Source organism: Herpailurus yagouaroundi, unplaced genomic scaffold, assembly GCF_014898765.1.
Source record: "Herpailurus yagouaroundi ecotype Mexico unplaced genomic scaffold, PumYag 186, whole genome shotgun sequence".
NCBI lineage: Eukaryota > Metazoa > Chordata > Mammalia > Carnivora > Felidae > Herpailurus > Herpailurus yagouaroundi.
In genome coordinates, this window is record NW_024412417.1 from 37,101,273 (window position 1) to 37,122,778 (window position 21,506).

Genomic DNA, 21,506 nt, shown 5'->3' on the forward strand with positions numbered 1-21,506 from the left:
TAAAGTTGCAGAACTCCACTGATGGTGGAAAGCAGAGGACTTTGAAGCAGACAGACAACACAAGGCTAAACTCAAGACCAACCTTGAGTGCCTCTGCCATCTATATATCACTTCTAAGTCCCTTCCAGGCTAGATTCTAAATAGGTTGCTCCCTGGTAATTCACAAGAATGATACACAAGTGTATGTCTTGTCTCTATTGCCAGTTATAAGAATATCAAGGGAAGGGGCTAATTCCTCTTTTAAGTTTTTCGTTTCTCCTCCTTTCAGACATCAGCCCAAAGAACATACAGGCATTGAAACTAACTTGGATTTACAACTTAGCCTGGTGTGGGGGTTATACATTCACAAGGAGAAACTAGCAAATATATACTTGAAAATTTTCGCAACTCTCGTAGGTTGCAGGAGAACATAAATGTTATCTCTCCCAAGTACTCATTTGATGCTTGAATCCTCTCTGTGATATCCTTGCCAAGGGTCTGTTCTTATGCTTGAGTGCCTCCACTGATCCCACTATCTCCGGATACACTTTACTTCCTTTCAGACAGCTCTGTTAGGAAGAGCTGGCTTCTTCTGGGCTGAAATTTACCATCATTTAAATTCCATTTGTTCATGATAGTCCTGTCCCTTGGGAACCCATAGCACAGATACTTACATATTAATGTGACATATTTCAAGTATTTGAAGTTAGTAATTATGTAGCTTATGACATGGGTTAAACTCATAGACGCTAGAATAAGATTGCCTGCATTCAAATTTCTGTTCTGTTACTTATGATTGCTATGACCTTGGAGGAGTTATTTACTATCTCTGTAGCTTTGTTTCTTTATATATAAAACTATATAATAGCATTACACAAAGGGCTTTTGTAAGGAGTGCATGAAATAATATATGTAAATGTGCCTGGAAGACAGTAAATTCTCTAAAAGTTTTGACTATTATTAATCATCATTATCATAGAGAGCTTGTCAGGTATATGACCTAGGTCATCTTTCTATTTTTTTTTATTTTTTTAATGCTTATTTGTTTTTTAGAGAGAGAGAGAAAGACAGGGGTGTGAGCAGGGGAGGGACAGAGAGAGAGGGAGACAGAATCTGAAGCAGGCTCCTCTTCGTTTTCTCTCGGAGCATGCAGCTAAATGCAAGGGGCCGGTTGGGACTATATGAATTGTTCCGGCCGCTATAATTTTGGTAGAAATGATGCACACCACTTTTATTCCTGGTCCCTAACATCATCCTGAGAAACCCTCCATTCTCTTTCTCTTTGTGCATCACCTAGTTGAATGCATAGGAAGAATGCCAGACGAGGACTCCAAGAAGGCTCCAGAGAGTGGTGGACCCCTGAGTTGGAAGAAGCCCTTGATCTCTGAATCAGTGCTTGGTGGGGGAGCTGCCTACGAGAGCCACCGAACTGGAACATCCACATAGGGCTAAGTGTGAGCAAGAAATAAACATTTATTGAGTTAAGTCATTGAGATGTTACAGCCTATCATGCATAACACAATGACTCCCTCATTTATATGTATTGCTCAGACTTTGCTCCTGAGCTCCAGAACTATACATTTCACTTTCTATTCAGCCTTTCTACAATAAGGGTAGTAAGTCAACTCAAGGCTTCAGGGATCAGACCATCTGTGTTGAAACACCAGTCCTGGGGCGCCTGGGTGGCGCAGTCAGTTAAGCGTCCGACTTCAGCCAGGTCACGATCTCGCGGTCCGTGAGTTCGAGCCCCGCATCAGGCTCTGGGCTGATGGTTCGGAGCCTGGAGCCTGTTTCCGATTCTGTGTCTCCCTCTCTCTCTGCCCCTCCCCCGTTCATGCTCTGTCTCTCTCTGTCCCAAAAATAAATAAAAACGTTGAAAAAAAAATTAAAAAAAAAAAAAGAAACACCAGTCCTGCCAGGTACCAGCGATAGGACCATTGGGTGAATTATGTAAGTATTCATGACTGGATATACTTCACAGATGCTAGAATATAAATGGGTAGATGTGTATAAAACACGTAGAATAGCCAATTATCCATAGTGAATGTGCAATAAATACTGTGGCATAGTTATTGTGACTATCTTAATCCAAATTTGCTCCTCTCCCTTGACTTTCCATATGAATAACTGGTCTTTCCCCACCACTCAACAGCTGTTAAAACCAGAAAGTTGCAACTTAATATTGAACCACCTTTTTTTATCATCCCACATGGAACAAAGCACCAAAAATTCATTGATCGCACTCCCTAAATATTTCTCAAATCCACCCACTTCTACTACTCTTTTGTTATGCCCTCCCCATTTTAAAGTCACCAGCACACATGGCTCTATTATAGTTATATCCTTACTAGTCTTTTCAAATCCGCCCTCATGCCCCTCAGATTCATTCTTCACTTGGAAATGGAAACGTTCTTTTTAAAATTCGTATCTTATCTGGTCACTCCAATATTTAAAAGGCATAAATACTTTTGTTGCTCTTTTGAAAGACAAAATTCCTGACCCATTATTTCAGCCTCTCCTCATAACCCACCTCATGACTTTATCTCTGGAGTTCAGCCATGCTGGGCTTGCGTTGTCTTCATAAAGGTGCCACAGTTGTCCCATTTTTGAGGTTTTCACATGTTGGCTATTTCTACTTAGAATGAACTTTCTCCCTGCCCCCAGTTTACCTAATTAATTCCTGACCATTCTTTATAGTTCAGCTTAAGTGCTACACTGTCCAGATAGCCTTCTTTATAATCTCTGCCCAAACTAGTTAAAGATATGCCCACATAGCACTCACAATACTCCTTCATTCATCTCAGTGTACTTGTCATTATTTGTAAAAACATCCTTCCCACCTAGGCAGAGAGCTTTATGAGGGCAGGGACCTCAAGTTTATGGTTCTCTGCCCAATACATTGGCTTGTATTGAGAAGGGGCTCATTGAATGTGTGTGTGTGTGTGTTTTTAAGTGTGAGTATGATTAGGGGGCTCTGTGTATGTATCACATGTGATTTTCTTTTTGGTTGGGCTGGGAACAAAAAGTCCTACAATCAGTTCATGTGCCTAACTAAATTCACCTCCACATTAAAATAGTCCAGCATCTGGCCTTTTGAGTTCAAAATCTAGTTGATTTGGCAAACCCATAAAGTAAAAACCATATTGCAGTACATGAATGCTGTCATAGTAGGATGATTCTAAGACCTCCATGGGGCACGTGGGTGGCTCAGTCCGTTGGGTGTCTGACTTTGGCTCGGGTCATGATCTCACGGCTCTCTGTGCTGACAGCTCGGAGCCTTCGGGCCTGCTTTGGATTCTGTGTGTCTCTCTCTCTCTGCCCCTCCCCTGCTTGCTCTCTCTCTCTCATAAACAAATAAACATTTAAAAAAAATTTTAAAAGAATGATCCTAAGACCTCCATTGGCAGGTGATAGGTTATTTAGGATGAGCCACAAAGTAGTGTGTTTCTGGAAAAAGTATTATGAATGCTCTCATATTCTAAACATCAAAAAACTCCTCCTTCCAAGGTTCACAGAGTATAATATGTGATATCAGATCAGATCAAGAAATACAGGAAAGATGTTCCCCTTGCCTCCAGAGACGTGTCTAGTAAGAAGTTGCTCTGGCTGAGGTCAAAGGGATTTCTGCCTGTGTTCTTCTCTAGGATTTTGATGGTTTCCTGTCTCACATTTAGGTCTTTCATCCATTTTGAATTTATTTGTGTGTATTGTGTACGAAAATGGTCCAATTTCGTTCTTCTGCATGTCGCCGTCCAGTTTTCCCAACACCATTTGTTGAAGAGACTGTCTTTTTTCCATTAGATAGTCCCTCCTGCTTTGTCGAAGATGAATTGACCATATAGTTGTGGGTCCATTTCTGGGTTTTCTATTATGTTCCATCAATCTAAGTGTCTGTTTTTTGTGCCAATACCATACTGTCTTGATGATCACAGCTTTGTGATGCAGTTTGAAGTCTAGAGTTGTGATGCCTCCAGCTTTGCTCTTCTTTTTCAAGGCTGCTTTGGCTATTCAAGCTATTTGGAGAGGTTGTTAAAAACAAATTGGAGTTCAGAATTAAACCAGGTGGGTTTTATATCAAGCAAAGATTTGTATTATTGTATGTTGGTCCACGATTGGACAAAGTATGTGATTAGAGAAGGAATGATAGAGGAGATCTCTGAATAGCACAATCAAGAGAAAATATGTTCTGGCAGGGGGAGCACTGTGGAGCGGATTCAGCAAGGTCATGCATGCTCAGTGATGAGGTTTCAGAGTCTAGCTTCAAGCCTGCCAACTCTCCTTGTGGTGCAAAGTATGGAATTTCACTCAGCAACAGGTTTTTTTTCCTTCTCATCTGTAAATTGGGATTGATGGCCCCAAGTCATCAGATTGTTATTTATGATACTAGATATCCCTGAGGCTCAGAGAAGTTAGAACTTTCTCTGGGGGAAGCGTCTGGGTGGCTCAGTTGGTTAAGCATCCGACTCCTGATTTTGGCTCAGATCATGACCTCACAGTTTGTGAGTTTGAGCCCTGCTTCAGGTCTGTGCTGTCAGTGGAGCCTGCTTCAGATTCTCTCTCTCTCTCTCTCTCTCTCTCTCTCAAAAATAAATAAATACTATTTAAAAAGAAATTTTTCCTGGGGTTACCTCCTAATAACTGATAAAAGCTAGGTTTTTACCCAGGTCGTGGGACTCTGCATTGAGCTCCTTCCATTAATTCTTAAGGGACTGCCTTCTCCCTTAAAAAAATAATTTTAAAAGTGGGTATTACCAAGAAAGAAACAAATTAAGCTAAGGCTCAGTTCTACTGAGTGCCCATAAGCATCCTGAGTTAGAGTAGATGATGTGTATCAAATTTAAGCTAACAGAAGACATTCTCTTTCTTACCGAGGTTTATGGTCACATTTTCCAGAACAGTTAAAAAAAAAAAGCCAACATAAGTGGCCCAAATTCAACAATACCAGTACTTTCTTCTGCCCTCCGTGAAAGGTTAAAAAAAAAAAAAAAAAAAAAAAAGAGTTAAATGAGCCTTTGGCACTGACGAAAGCTTTGCAGTAGTCCCTGAAGCATGTGGGATTTCTCTAGCTTCTTTGGAGTCGTGACCAATAGTTCTGTCACCTTCCCTGGTTCTAATAAAACTCTGTGATGGGTTTTGGATTACACTCATTCCAAGAGGACTCCTTGTCAGTCCTCGAGTGGCCTTTGTTGTCTACAGCCCCTTGCAATGAATTTGAGGGCAAAGGTCTTGGTTACACCCACCACTGAAATCAGACTCAGCTACACTCCATGAGGAACGTATTAAAGGGTGGAATCCAGCATCTATCCTCCCAAAACAAAAGCAATAGCTTTGCAGCTATTCCCGGTCTTTGTTTTTGATGGTTCTATAACCCATTGCCTCTGACATTGGAGACTGCTAGCATTTCTTAGCAAACTCCGGCCTGTGCAGAAAATAAAATAGCACACAGCAAAGGAGTCAAATCAAGTCTTGGGAACTTTTTTTTTCTTTTTAAGAGAAGATGTTGAACAAGTTTCAATACAAAAGCTTATAAATCCCTCTATGTATTTTCCCATTGTAATACTTCCAGCCAGTACCTTGTTATTATTCACCCCATGTTTGAATAATGGAATGTTTAGATCACTATTTCATCGAGGGAAGGAAATGCTGTATATTCTAAAAAAGCACTCTGAATAGAGCGCTCTTCCTCTGTGAAGCCATACTTCACTGAGTTTTCCTAATTGCTAAATGCACAGCTCTGGCTTGAAATGCAAGAATTTGAAGAATTGTAGAACATGTACCAACATCAGTGAAAATCAGACCATAACCAATCCCAGGGCCTTCATTATCCAAGCAAACTTTTCCAGTCCCGGATTATTGTGTCAAGATTTTATATCTATATACACAAACACCATATTATTATAACATGTTAATATGTGTGTAGAACATGAATTAAGAGAGAGAAAAGGCCTAAATTCTGGTCCTCTGACACTGCTATCCAACAGTAGATTGAGTTTGGAAAAGTTCTGAGCCTCAGTTTCCTCATCTGCTAACTGGGGATAATAAGTTTTTCTTGGTCACCAGTAGTCAAGGTTCTCTTACAGTCCTAATGAGATAATGTGGGTCCAGAGGCTCAATGATACAGGATATGTTCAATAATTTTTCAGGGAAAGGTATTTTCTCCCATCGTGTACACGCTCTCTCTCTCAGAATCAAACTGATCCAAGGGATACTTTTGGTGTTAAATCAACAGCATCTCCGATAGCTTCTATGGGAGCTGACTTGGACAGCAGAGAGCCCTGCTCTGAGCAGGCCAGCCTCCTCCCATTTCCTGTCTAAATCATTCTAGAGAAGTTAATTCAAATGGGACAATCAGCCCATTGTTTGAAAGAAGCCCAAGTTTCTTGAAAATCTAATTTTGGGGTTCATTCCCCAGGTGAGCAGTAATATGCACTTAAGACAATGCTTTACGGAAAAAAAAAAATATGTTCGAATTCAACTTGACTTGTTCCAACTGGTGTATGCAGCTGTGTGTGCAGTAACTCTGAGCTTAAGACGCAAATTACTTCAAACAATCCAAACACCCAATCACCGGGGAAGCACATTCACTGAATGGATCATTATGCAACCACGAAATAATTATGAAATTTCTTTTCTAGTATGAGGAAGTGCTCATGTTATGCCCTTAACAATAAAGCAAGATTCACATTTGTGTAACCTGTGTTATATCAATTCTGTGTCAATGAGTTTTGTTGATCGTGACGGACTTCAGAGCATATAAACAGACGGCAGCTTTCTTCTTTTAGCTGTCCCTTTAAACCTGAGCCATGGGCCTCTAGACACAGGCTTTTACCTTTTCTGGGTCACCTCAGATTTTTAGATATATTCTCTGGTGCCCCTTCAGGCAAGAGAACAGTCTCATTTCAATGGTTAAAGTATTAGCCCAGTATCTAACACCACCCACTACTGCGATTGAAGATTTCCCTTCTCTGTCGGCTCAGATTCCACTTCATGCTTGGGAGCCTGCTGTGAGGAAGGGATCCATGGTTAGCTTCTTTTCTCTCCTTTCTTTCCCTCTTTCGTCCTCACTAGTCTTCCTTAGGCTCCCCAGAGTTGAGGCAGGCTTAGATACAATCTGGTTGTTGTGACCTCGAGGGTGGCACAGTGTGGATGACTTCTTCCTGAGCATCTTTCCTGAGCCCACCCTAGGTTCCACTTGGGCCTCCACCTGGAGCTCTATTAACCTGGCCCTGGCCCTCAGCCCACCTTTCCCTTCCAAGTGTCAGCTCCTGATCTGGTGACCCATCTCTCTCCGCTGAGTCGCGTAACTATTTCAACTGGTCGAACGCTTTCAAAGCAGCCCAGACCTCTTATGATAGGGTTATTGATATATTTGAACACATGAGTGGCTATGTCCTCGTGTAAAATAGTAGCTTGGGTCATACAAAGCCGTCGTTACTGGCACCAACATTGGACAAAGCTATGTGCCAAATGCTTAAGAGGATGTCAAGATGTCCCTATCATCATTATTGCCCTCAAGATACCCATAGTCTGGTAGGGAAGAAAGATGTATTCGCAAACCAACTTCAAAGACAAACAGGAAGAAACATTTGCCCTGCCCTGCCTGGTTTCCCAAAGCAAGCATGACATCAGACTCTCACTGTCTTCCATGACACTCCTGAGCCCTCCTGTGAATGGCCCTGTGAACTCACAGCAGGTCTATGCCTTGTTCATCTTTGCTGCTTCGGCCCCACCCAGGGCCTATGATGGAAATAAGAATGTGTTTATAAATTCAGTGATTGAAACAAATGTCAAATTTTTGGAAGGAGTTGATACACTGTAAGGATCAGACAAGATTTTTTTTTGTGTGTGGTGGAATAGTGTTAGAGTGTAAAATATGAAACTTGTTTCCAGTTCACTTGTCTTAACTTCACTGTTTGCTGTTCGGAACCTGTCTCTAGAGTTCTAGCTCCAGGGTGATAATGCCCTTCTTACTCATTGGGTGCTAATAAATTTAGGGTGAGATAGATTTTTTAAGGATATTTTGTGAGCTGTATAAGTGTTCTGCAAGTATTAGTAATTATTTGAGCAATGAACATAATAATGCTAGGAAGACCAGAATTCTCGGCCACTGCTAAGGCTGAATGCCTTAGTAGGACCTTCTCTGAAACTCATTTGGCCTATCTGGATAACGGGTACACAAATGATGACCTCGTTGCATTATTGTGAGAATTAGTATAAGCAAAGCATCTAGAACACAGGAAGGATTCAATCAATGTAAAAAACTTCACTTGACTTTATGAAAAGTATTAATTAGTAATTCTGGAGTAGCTACAGATTATTCTATTGTAACAAGTACAAAAACAGTCTTCACTTTATGCAAACAATGCCCTGTAAGCAAACTTATCCTATACCACAATTAAAGCAAGATGGTAGAGTTGCCTCTCCTAGTAGGTAATGAGCCCCTTTTCCTGGCATGGTTCACATTCAAGGTGATGACTGTTCAGAGGGGTGCAGAACGCAAGTTAGACTAGATGGCTTTGAGGATACCTTCACTGGAGATTTTTAGAAGTTTGAAAATTCAGAAATTAATCATTTAATGAATCCATTGGTCCATGAATTAATCATTCAATCAATGCATTCAATAAACAAAAATTTTCTGTGCTAGGCACACTTCACAAAATTCCCTGACCACATAGAACTGATTTATATTGGAAGGAGATAGACAATAAACAGATAAATGAATCAATGTGGAGTATGTCAGGTGATGATACCTGCCCATATGAGACCCAACGTTTTCAGTTGGAGCTGAGTTTTAAAGTTAATTTAGAGCAGTACCCAATTTCAAACCTGGGTGGCAGGAAGGCAATGAGTTTCAAATGCAAGGGCCTCGGAGTCCCAGACGTGTCCTTTTCTGAGCATTTAATATCATCTGATGCAGACGGATCCCTGGTCAGTTGAGTGAACTAATTAATAGTTGATAAGTTTCATCAGGAAGAAGATTTCTATCATGGCGGGGGGGGGGGGGTCAGTATCCTTCATCAAAGCGTCCGGGTGATACTATGAATTTTTCCCCTCTGGTTAATCAGGAAGGCTAAATCCAGGAGAAGGGTTAAACAAGGTCAGAGAGATGGAAAAACACCTACAATTGGCATTCAAGACCACATGATTGTATCTATTTATACACACCTCCAGGGACACAAGGGAAAAAGGCTCCGGTATACACAGGTAAGATTTTCAAAGATCCTAAAAAGCTAACTGAAGCATTCAATCCACTAAGAGAAGATTAGTAATAAGTATCTGCTACTAGGTAGTATTAGTTTATTCCTTTTTATCGGAAAACCTCAGTACAATTTAGGATAGCAATTTTGATACATTTGCCCTGTTTCCAAGACTGGATTAGACTATGTTTAAACAGAGACACTGACATATTTCTAGGTTTAACCTCGCACATAAATAATTCCTAAAGTGATTTTGCATCTATTATTTAATAGATGTATTCCTGCACAAATAAACCTAGGAGTTAACAAAATAGGACTTTGGATTTCAGGTGGAGGCAGGCTTTTGATGTCACAGGTTTTCACATACTTGGTTAACCCTGCCCAGCTGGGGGCTCTCAAACCTTAATGGGCATCCAAAGGAGGGAAGTCTAGGTGCCATCCATTCCCTCATTTCTTCATACACAAACATGGCACTCACTGGCACGGGGTCTGAGGCTCACAGTTCAGGAGAGGGGAAGAGAAACTCAGCGATAGCTATAATAAAACATGAAATGTGGACAGCACCATTAGAAAGTTATGGAGTGTTATGGGAGTTCATGGGAGGAATATATCACATTAATTTTCTTGTCAGAAGATCCCACTGGGCTTTGTGGGCAGCTGTATTCAGCTCAGCTGGCATGGGGGAAGGGAGGAAGAGCAGAATCACTGTGGTCCATTGTTCCAGACAATGCACCCAAAACGTCACAGAGGATTGGCCTTGTCAAATGCTTAGGGCAAATGTCTCTGCTTTCAAAAGACGTGCCCACGGACTTGGACTTCAGTCCAAACCCCGATCCTGGGCTGCAGGACTTTTAGTGCCAAGAAAGTTCCAGGCAGACCAAATGAGTCTGTCATCCTACCTGGTAAGGCTGTGCCCTCAGACCCGGCCGTTCTCCCCACCTCAGCAGACCCTGACGATGCCAACACCTGGAGGCCGTCTGTGGACCCTCCCCTTCACTTGGGCATCAGGTCCTTCCTAGAAGGGGCATCTGAGGCAGTGTTTCTCCATGGCTATCTCTCCTGCCTTCACTGTAGGTATTACGCCATTTTGTAGTTACATTAGGCTCAATGAATTTCAGTGCCTCACATGAGGACTGAAGCTCTGTAAAATCACAGAATGAGTGTACCTGATCCCTGAAGGCAATTCTTGTTCTCTCCTTTCAGTGCCTCTATTATATTTGGCTCTGAAACTCTTAAAAGGGTCATCTGGCTTCTCTTAAGGGGTAGCATCACGATGAGATGGCAAAGACAAAAACATTTTTCTTTGGTCAGTTTAAGGGAAGAGAGATCCTGGAGGAGCAAACAGGTGGCCAAAGCCTTTTTATTTTTTAATGTTTATTTATTTTGAGAGAAAAAGAGAGACCACGTGCAAGTGGGGGAGGGACAGGGAGAGAGAGACAGAGAGGGAGGGAGAGAGAATCCCAAGCGGGTTCTGAGCTGTCAGCTCAGAGCCCCACCTGGGGCTTAATCTCATGAACCATGAGATCATGACCTAAGCTGAAATCAAGAGTCAGAAGCTTAACCAACTGAGCCACCCGGGCACCCCCAAAGCTTTAATTAGGGAATGGGAGCAGTCACAGTTCTTGGGGTCTATGGCAGGAGAGGGCTGAGCTCTAGACCTGTCTTGGGGGGACTGGTAGCCCCGAGGGTAGGTTCACTGAAAGGCTTTGTAGACCCATGGGCATCTTGCTTCCTTCCTCTTCATTAAGCCCTATTTTATAAGCCAGCAGTGAGACTGAATTATGTGGACGTGTTCACAAGACGCTTTCCCCCACCCCCACCTTTCCTGGATAAAAGACAAAAGAGGAGACTGTTAATGGTAAGGAGAGGCTGTGGTTGGAGTGCTTTCCACAATTCCTTGGCCTTTTAAGCCTGAAGATGACTAGTTAAATAATTTGATGCACAGACCCTGACCACCATTCTAATGAGCTCTAGTAAGCTGGCACAGAAAATTAATGATAATAAATTAATTCCAGAGAATACCATTTTATGTACTCAATTATTAATGGTATTACAGTGTTATTAATGGTGTCAATTATTAATGGCATGAATAATTAAGAAATCACATCCATGCTATGATGTACAAGGGTTCCAGTGTTGAGCAAATTGCTCAGAATAAATAAACAAACATACCAGGATTCAGACCAATGATGTTCAGCCTTCGACATGTTTCTGGAAAACACTGGTATATCTGTCATCAGACTAACTTTATTGAAAAGGTCTCTGTTGCTAGGACTCCTGCCCAAGTCTCTTATTACAATAGTAACAAGGAAGAGGTTAGGGGATGGGGGACCATGTTTCCTTAGCAGCTCTGCTTTCTGGGGAGAAATAGGGGAGACCCTGCCTGAAACTGGTGTCCATAGGACACTAGATATGAGACGAGGGAGGGAATGTGCGAATTTAGTGAATCCAGAAGAGCTGACAGGTAACCCACGGCTGACTAGTTAGTACTGAGTTTAACTTGAAAGACATCAGAAGCCCCAAGAAGCTACTGCCCCAACCAGTGCAACCAGATTGGGGTTCTGGTAAGCAAGAATGAGAGAGGGACTTCAGGAAAAGTGTAGTCTCAAATGGGGCCATTGACTGGCCATTAAATATCTTGCAATTTCTTCCTGAGCCTCAGGTTTCTCATTTGTGTGATGGGGATGGTATTTATTCCGAAGGCTGTCTGACAAAATGATTGTATGGTTCACGGTAAATTCTCAACAAAAACTTCTCTTACTCTTCATTGTTGTTGCTGTTGTCATTGATAAACGTCACAAACCAACTTGACCATTTTATAGGTGAGGAAATTGAAGCCTGAAGAATAGATGTGACTTGTCACGATTTGTATGTAGAATATCTTTCCCTCTTCCCCCCAAGGTTGCTCTCTTCTCCCTCCTGCGCTGTTTTCCAGGAACCAGCCTCCATGCATGACACTGACAGTGCTCCAGCGCCTGGTTGAGTTCTGCCAACAGAGGGACTGAGCAGAGATGGGAAGAAGGGAGAGGAGGAGACCAGGGCATCTATTTTCTTGGCTCCTGCCTTGAGAGGTTCCCATCAGCTGGCCATGAATCTCTACCGAATACTACAGGTGTTCCCAGAGTGCCTAACTCTATGTGACTTTCTCTGTCCAGAGTCCTGAAACTGCTCCCATCCAGATCTGCATCCTCCCAGGCTATAAAGGGTAACAGGTTTGCTACTACCAGCTGTGAAGTATCCCTTTGTGAAAACTGTTGATCAGATTCCCCTACTTTGAGACAGCACTGACAGAAATGATATGGGGTCCAAGTTCTTGGTGTCTAATCCTTCCCATATACTTTTAACTTTCATTCATATGCTCGTTAAATTATTGTCTACTTAGGACAAGGCCCCAGGCCGGGCACAGTGATATAAAACTCAGCAACATCATATTGAAACACAATTTGATAGTACTCCAAAGCAGGAGTGAGCAAATTGTTTCTCTATAAAGAGCCAAACAGCAACTATTTGAGACACGGAGCCCTCTGTCTTTGTTGCAACTACTGAACCCTGCTGTTGTAGTACCAAGGCAGCCATAGACAATATCTTCACAAATGAATCTGCCTATTTACCAATAAAACTTTATTTATGTCCTTTGGCATTTGCACTCCAAATAATTTCCGCGTGTCTCAAAATACTATGCTTTTGATTTTTTCCCCCTCCAAATATTTAAAAATATTAAAGCTATTCTTAGCTTGTGGGCCAGATGAAACTGGACAGCCAGCCATTTGGCCTGCAGACCATAGTGTGCTAACCTCTGTGCTAAAGCATGAACTTGGTACTGAGGGAACAGATTTAAGGAGGCCGAGAGGTGGAAGAGGAAGCTGAGAGAGGCTCCACACAGGAAGTGGCATGTGCACAGGGACTTGGATGAAAGCTGGTTTGGCAGGTAAGAAGGGAATGAGCACAGGTAGTGAGCAAAAGCAAAGAATCTCAGAAGCGCAAGATGTACTTGGGGAGTGGAGCCTGAACTTGTAGGGCCCAAGAAAAGAGGCCTGTGGTGATTAGGAGGGAGGGCAGGAGGGAGGCCCGGGGCCACATCCTGGAGGACCAGAGTGCCCTGCTGAGACACTGGACTTGAGAGGTGGGAAAGCCAAGTGATGAGATCCTGGGCAACAGTATTAGACAGACTTGAGTGCAGAACCTACCACGACCATTGTCTGACCGAGGGATCATAGGCAAACTACTTAAGCTGTCTGAGCCTCATTTCTTAAATGCAAAACAGTTATCATAACAGCCCAGCTTTATTACAGTTGGGATGATTAAGTGGAGCAAGGCACACAGGCTGCTCTCAGCAGTACTGGCTCACAGTAAGTGCTCAGTAAAGGTCTGCTATTATTAGCATTACCATGATTAGGCTCATTGACTAGCCTGGCTCTCACTGTGTCTTCTCTAGTCCAAGTTCAGAGCATTCTTGCCACTGCTGATGGGGATGGCAGCTGGACAGTTGGCAGATCTGAGGCGAACATAAGGTTTCCCTTCTAGCACCATCACAGCATCAGCCCTAATGAGTCTTCAGTGGCAGAAATCCACTTCTCTGGCCCTGAACCCACAAACCTTGGGTCATCGCACATGGAACCAGAGAGAGCCACAGCTCCTTAGTCCAGACCATATCCTTCTTAGAGCATTCGAGCACAAAGCAAATCTATTAGTACTTTGCCTATGAGTTTTCTTTCCTGTTTGGTCTGCAAAGGGAAAAGATAATGTTTGGATAATTCTCCTTTTTAACAATTCCCTCTTGAGTCTCCTGGGTAGCAGCCTTTAGTGAATTTCCATGGTGCTCCAACCAACATGAAGAAGGAGAAAGGTAGGAACAAGTGGACATTAGTTAGTGACATCACTTGAAATAAACACGTTCTGTCTATCCTAAGGATGACTAAAGTGATATATTTTTCCTAAAAGATTTCAGATCTGATCTGAATGTAATATTATATAGAAACCATAACATTTCATTCCTGAGGTACTGTAAGAAAACTGAGAGGTGGTAAGAGGACTGCTTACTTATCTATTTTAAAGACAATCATTCAGACAATTAATTGAATCATTAAACAGACTTTCAGGATATATTTGGAGGTAATAATTTTAACTCCGCTTTTAAAAAGATGAAAAATTCTGTTATAAAAGTAACATTTGTTATTGTTCAGACAGCAGGTAAATATATGTTTATTGTTCAATATTTGGGAAAAAAGAGAATGCTAGAGAAAATTAAATCACAATTACTCAATAAGCCTAAACCCACAGGTGTATTTTTTCTTTCAAGATTTTATTTAAATTCAAGTTAGTTAACATATAGTATAATCTTGGTTTCAGGAGTAGAATTTAGTGATTCATCACTTACACATAACACCCAGTGCTCATCCCAAAAAGTGCCCTCCTTGATGCCCCTCGCCCAGGTAGCCCGTACTCCCACCCAACATCCCTCCAGCAACCCTCTGTTCTCTGTATTTATTTAAGAGTCTCTTATGGTTTGCCTCCCTGTTTTTATATTATTTTACTTTTCCTTCCTTTCCCCTATGTTCATCTATTGAGTTTCTTAAATTCCACCTATCAGTGAAATCATATGGTAGTTGTCCTTCTCTGGCTAACTTATTTTGCTTAGCATAATACACTCTAGTTCCACCCACATTGTTGCAAATGGCACGATTTCATTCTTGTTGATATCTGGGTAATATTCCATTGTGTGTGCATGTGTGCGTGTGTGTGTGTGTGTGTACACACACACATTATATATATATATGTCTTATTTATACCGTAAGTTGTATTTTTTAACATTTAATTATGTATTTTCTTAAAAATGCTCTTCTCAGCATATTGTAAATCAAGATAAAGGTAGGAGGAAAACAAAAAACAAAAAAAAAATGTGGGAGGTCTCACTTGTGGATATGAAAGAGTTGAAGTGAAAGATGGTAGGAGAATTCAAATGCTCAGAGTAGTAGGGTGTTGGACCATCTCCCTTCATCTCAGCCTGGGTAGGGAGGCATGTATTTGTTTCTCACCCCAAACTGAGTCAGGGAAGCATGGACGGACAGATGGATGGATGGATGGATGGATGGATGGATGGATAAGATAGATAGATAGATAGATAGATAGATAGATAGATGCATGCATACATACATAGATAAAATAAAATGATGTAAAGAGAATCAGAATTTTGAGTAAATGGTCTGGTAATACTAGTACCTAGTATTTGAAATTTAAAGGATAGAATCATATTCTATTCATAGTCATAGCTCTTTCCACTTTGAGTTCAGTTCAAATTGACACATGAATACAGGACATAATACTTCTACTTCCAGATATGAGTACACAAGAAGGGCTACAATTTAGAAATGAACAAACAGGCTTAACTTAATATGAGACCAAATTTAGGAGATCTGTCCTTACACAAAGTGCTGGTGAGAATCAAAGTATATCCTCTCTGAAGAAAGGTAACATTCAAGCATGATATCCTGTGATCAATAAAGCAGTTACAAAGCATATGAAGAGATAAGATAAAAAAATCATAGGCTTGCAAGAGATCCAGATATAGAAGTTATGAGACATAGACTTCAAAGTAATTATGCTTGAAATGAAAGAAATCAGATGACAAGATATAGAATTTTAGCAGAAAACTAGAAACTATTTTTTTTAATGAAACTCTGAAAAAGAAGATAATTGAAATTTCAGAATTCCATACGTGTGTTTAATTGTATAGCCAATAATGTTCAGGAGAGAAATGTCGAACTGGAAGATCAATGGGGAAAAAAAATGCTTCTTATACACACACAGAAAGAGGGGGAGATGTGGGAAGTGTAAAAGAGTCTATGAGACTCATGAGACATAGCAAAGGGTCTAGCATACATATCTTGAAGTCTCAGAAGGAGTGGAGAGAGAGAAAAGGGAGAAGAAATAATACTTGAAGGTACAGTTATCAAGAATTTGCCAAAACTGACAAAAAGAAAAATCTTGGAAGCAGCTGACATGACAGATGATAGATAGGTGATGCTAGATAGACAGGTAGACAGACAGACAGATCTTTCAAATGAGCATCAACACCAGCTCAATAGTAAAGGTGACCACATAAAAGAAAAGTGACGAACCAGAAAAAAATTGAAGTGACACATTCAAAGTATTGAACAAAACAACTACCAATATAGAATTCTATACTCAGTAAAAATATCCTTCAAGAATAAAGGTGAAATGTAAAGATATTTAAAAAAAATGAATTTCCCATGTTCAGCCCTATGTTAAAAGGGAGGTCTTCAGGCAAAAGGAAAATGGGAGCTCAGAGAATCTGGAAGCAATAAGCAACTGAGAGGATAAACATAGGTAAACTTAAATGAATACTGAGTATATGAATAAAAATAATAATGTCCCATGGAATAGAAAATATATGTAGAATTCAAATACATGACCATAGCTTAATAAGATGGGAGAGGGTAAATGGAGTTGAATTGTCATCAACAATGACAGAAAACATAACGAAAGAATTTATAGCTAATAAAGTAATAAAAAGAAAATGAAATAAAAAATAATTACTATAAGTGAAAGCAAAAAAAAGGAAAAAGTGAGTTAAATAGTGAGATAGTACATATATATATATATATATATATATATATATATATATATAAATACATTAGTAGTCTTTCCACTCACTCTTTAACCCACTGTATCATTTATTTCCATAGCATTACAGAAACGGTTCTTTCAAACTTCAAAGTGGTTTGGGTCCTAAGGTGACACTGTCCTTCCTCAGTTTTAAGGACTGTCTTCCATTTCTTCTATCCCTCTGACTATGCCTTCCTGTTCCCTTTCATTGCTTGTCTTCCTTTATCCTCTATTTGAACAGCTGCTCCCAGAAATCAGTCCTCTGTATTCCTCCTGCTTCCAACCTCATTCCATTTCTGAGCAATTTCTATGACTCCAAGGGTTCACCAAGGAGATACTCTGTGTGCAGGGAAAAGTGAAGACAAAGGGTGAATATGGCACATCTGTCTAGAACACTAATTTAATGAAGACTTGGAGATGAATTGATTGTTTTCTTTTCTGGGGGGGGGGGCGGGGGTGGTGAGGAGCAGAGGCAGAGGGAATGAGAGAATCCTAAGCAGGCTCCAACACAAGGCTCAATCTCATGATGACGAGATCATGACCTGAGCCAAAATAGAGTCAGATGCTTAACTAACCGAGCCACCGGCCCAATTGTTTTCTATTATAATAGAAACAGATATACTGTGAAACAAAAGGCAAAATTTGCATACATTTTTAAAATAAAACATCTGGGCACCTGGATGGCTCAGTCAGTTAAGCATCCGACTTCGGCTCAGTCATGATCTTGCAGTTTGTGAGTTTGAGCCCCCCACTGGGCTCTGTGCTGACAGCTCAGAGCCTGGATCCTGCTTCTGATTTTGTGTCTCCCTCTCTCTCTCTCTCTCTCTGTCCCTCTCCCACTCATGTTCTGTTTCTCTCTCTCAAAAATAAATAAACACTAAAAAAATTAAAAACATTAAAAAAACATCAGTTGTGAAGAAATGTCAGAGTCACTGCATATGATTTTAAGTCACATCCCCAAAATCCCTGGGCTTATTTTTTCACTCTCATCCACTATCACTTATACATTCCTGGAAAAACAAGTGTGCACAGAGCTCACATATGAGCTTGCTTTATGACTGATAAATTATATCAATAAATCTCATCAACTTTCTGAGTACTAATCTTAAATCCCCAAATATTTCCTAATGCTAACTTGATGGGCGTTATTGCACAGAACAGTAGAGAACTGTCCAATGGCAGAAGTAAGGCATTATTAATATAGGAGTAACTATCTCTATCCTTGTCCAGAAACCTTCCCTACAGGGTGGGAAGATCAGGTCAGGAATGCTTAGTATTCATTTATGAACCAACATTGGTAAAACATTACCATAAAAGTGGCATCATGAGACTGAGACGTATAGTTTTAGAAAAGTAGACTGTCATTCAAGATAAAACACTCCCATGCCTCCTTTACTATCAAGTGGGTCTGCTGGCCTGATGCAATGTTATATGCGAATCCCATGCTGGTTGGTCATGCTATAAGCCTCTAGGTAGCAGTGACTGCTTAAATCCCACGGGCAGTAAAAGCAAATCCAAATCCAAAATACTGTTTCTGTTGCTGTAAGAAAGAAGCATTGACCCATATAGAACAGAAAGAGCCCATAGTCAACTTGCAGCCAAGCGGCCAACTGGTCTTCTCAAGGTTTGGTTCTACATCGGGTGTTCGTTGTTCATTTCTGCTGCTGGCTGGTTAGACCATCCAGCGTCACGCCATGTTAGCAGCTAATCAGATTTGGTCAGTGGGAGTCCATACTACAGAACCCATGTGTAATCTCCACTACCTTGGCCACATCAGTCGTCTGCCTGTCATGTTAATCCTGGGATGCTTGATGACAGAGGCTGGCCAATAACAACTAGACCAGTCATCTTGCCAGTGCCTTTCGCATAATAGATACTCTCAGGCAGCTCTTCACCTGTGATACAGAGGTACTTTGTGCTAATCCCAAACGTTCATCCATATGCCTCTCGCTGAAACTTCTTGACCATCCTGCCAAGCCATTCGGTACTGACCATATCTTCATACATATTCCAACCTTGGTCAATTATCTTTTTCACCCCCCACCCCTCACCCTGCCCATTAGGAGCAGTTTTACTGGCCATTGCCATTCAAGGCCATGAATGCAACAATATGTCATCAAATCCTCAGTCAACCTGATGGGGAGTTCTGGAGTAAGTACCTGCCAGCGAGTCCCACAATGGCCCAAAATGATTTGATCTGTATGCCCTAACCCCACCTAGTCATAAGACGTAGGCTGCCCAAGGAAGGGTCAGATCTCAGACTGGGGCGGGAGGGCTCTCTGGAGGGGAGTTTTTCAGAACTGCAAAGGCTGGCAGCTGGAGGCTGTCCACTGATCCTGGGCCTCACTGCTGGGCAGCGGGTCTTCCTCGAAGGGGGATCTGCATGGTGCATCTCTATGTGTACCACATGCCTTCCCCAACACAGGGTCTGGAATGGAGTGTATCTTGAATGTAGATATCTTTTTTGCAGAAAACAGAAAACCTGACCACAGTGACTATGTTTTCTTTATATAACAAGGTATCTACAGCTAACTGGTTCCTTGCGTTGGTTCACGAGATCCATAGTGTCTATAGCTTTCTTGCCGTTATCCTCTTGGTCACAAGGTGGCAAGTATCATATTCACCTTCAAGGCCAGAATGAGAAAGGGCACTGCAGTATGTCTGTCTCTTTTCATTAGAAAATCAAAACCTCCTGAATAATTCTGCAGGGCAATTTCCTTTTCTTAGGTCTCTTTGGCCGGAATGAAGGTGTACCAGGGCTTCCAAGAATGCGAAGTGACAATAGGATTATCATGATTGACTGACGCCAATAAAAATTTATTGCTTGGGTGTGAACATAATTCTCCCTCAAAAAAAAAAAATTCCACGGGCAAGGAAAAAAGAAAAGTAATTGAACACTAGGTAGAATATTAACAATATCTGCCACAGTGAATAAATATTTGTTGAATGGAGAATGGTTTTGTGCCACACAAAAAATTCCTGCAGCGGGAAGAAGTTTGACTAAATAATTTCTGAGGTCATTTTAATAACAGTCTGTGCACTAAAGGGAACATTAAAGGCCATCCATAATTAATAAAAAGAAATATTTTAACTATGGCGAACCATCAAGAGAGCCAGCAAAAGAGAGGAAATTTCTTTAGCATCGTAGCCAGACTCATTCGGTATCCCCAAAGGAAACTTGAGGCAGCCATTGACTTTCAGAACAGAGCTCCAGAGGCAATGGTGGGCCACGCAGGAATAATAACCTCTTTGTCCTGATATGGAATCAGGGAAATAATCATCAGCTGTAGGGTCCATGAAAAGCCTCACTCTCACCACCTTTAACGACTCACCCCCGCCTTCCTCCCCACCCTCGACGGATTCCCCTGCTCAAAATCTGACGTCAATTGTTTCCTTAACATGGCAAGCTGCCTAGGATTTCTGGGAAGTATGTTTAAACAGGAGTCATGCCAGGACTGGAATCAGCAGTGCTTCTGTGTAGCCTGCAATGTAAGCTGTAATTAGGGATACTGAGATCCCTGAAGTTTTAGGCCAACTTAGTGGTGTGCATGCGTGTGTGTGTGTGTGTGTGTGTGTGTGTGCGTGTGTGGTGAGAAGGGGGATGTATACATACACACACACACACACATATATATTTTCTATTTGCTTCTTAACTTAGAATATGAAAACAAAAACCATAAGAAACTTTGTTAGTTTTACGAAGTGTAACATCCTTCCCAAATCTGTTTTCTTTTTCCTCTTTTCTTCCTTCCTTCCTTCTTTCTCTCCCTCCCTCCCTTCCTTTCTTCCTCCTCCCTCCCTCGCTTCCTTCCTTCCTCTCTTCCCTCCCTCCTTCTTTCTCCTTTTTCTTTTCTCTCTTTCTCTTCCTCCCTTCCCTGTCCTCCTTCCTTCCTTTCTTCCTTCCCTCCTTTTTTCTCCCCCCTTCTTTTTTCTTTCTTTCTTTTTCTTTCTTTCTTTCTTCTTTCTTTCTTTTCTTTCTCTTCCTTCCTTCCTCCTCCCTCCTCACTTCCTTCCTTCCTTTCTTCCCTCCCTCCTTCTTTCTCTATCCCTTTCTTTCTTTCTTTCTTTTCCTTCCTCTCTTCCTTCCTTCCCTCCTCCCTCCTTTCCCTCCTCCCTCCCTCACTTCCTTCCTTCCTCTCTTCCCTCCCTTCTTCTTTCTTTTTCTTTACTCTCTTTCTCTTCCTCACGTCTTCCTTCCTTCCTTCCTTCCTTCCTTCCTCCTTTCTTTCTTTCTTTCTTTCTTTCTTTCTTTCTTTCTTTCTCTTTCTTTTCTTTCTTTCTCTTCCTTCCTCCCTCCCTCCCTGTCTTCCTTCCTTCCTTCCTTTCTTCCCTCCCTCCTTCGTTATCCCTTTCTTCCTTCCTTTCTTTTTTTCGTTTTCCTTCCTTCCTTCCCTCCCTCTCTCCCTGTCTTCCTTCCTTCTTTCTCCCCTTTCTTTCTTCCTTCCTTCCTTTCTCTTCTTTCCTTCCTTCCTTCCTTCCTTCCTTCCTTCCTTCCTTCCTTTCCTTCCCTCCCTCCCTCCCTCCCTCCCTGTCCTCCTTCCTTCCCTCCTCCCTTCCTTCCTTCTTTCAATTAAAGACTTACTTCTCTTAGGCAAACAGCAGCTAACAAGATAGACAAGGACTACATCCTCATAAAGCTTATAGTAAAAGGCAGACTTTAATCCAATTTCTAAATTGTTTCTTGGTGATGTCTACCCTTTTACC

At 41.4% G+C, this 21,506-nt stretch overlaps 1 long non-coding RNA gene across 1 annotated transcript in view; it reads right to left on the bottom strand.

Annotated features, from left to right (window-relative positions):
• Positions 1-21,506, bottom strand: part of LOC121042981 (uncharacterized) — a 179,308-nt gene that overhangs the window by 99,621 nt on the left and 58,181 nt on the right. The gene's annotated exons all lie outside the window — the stretch shown is intronic.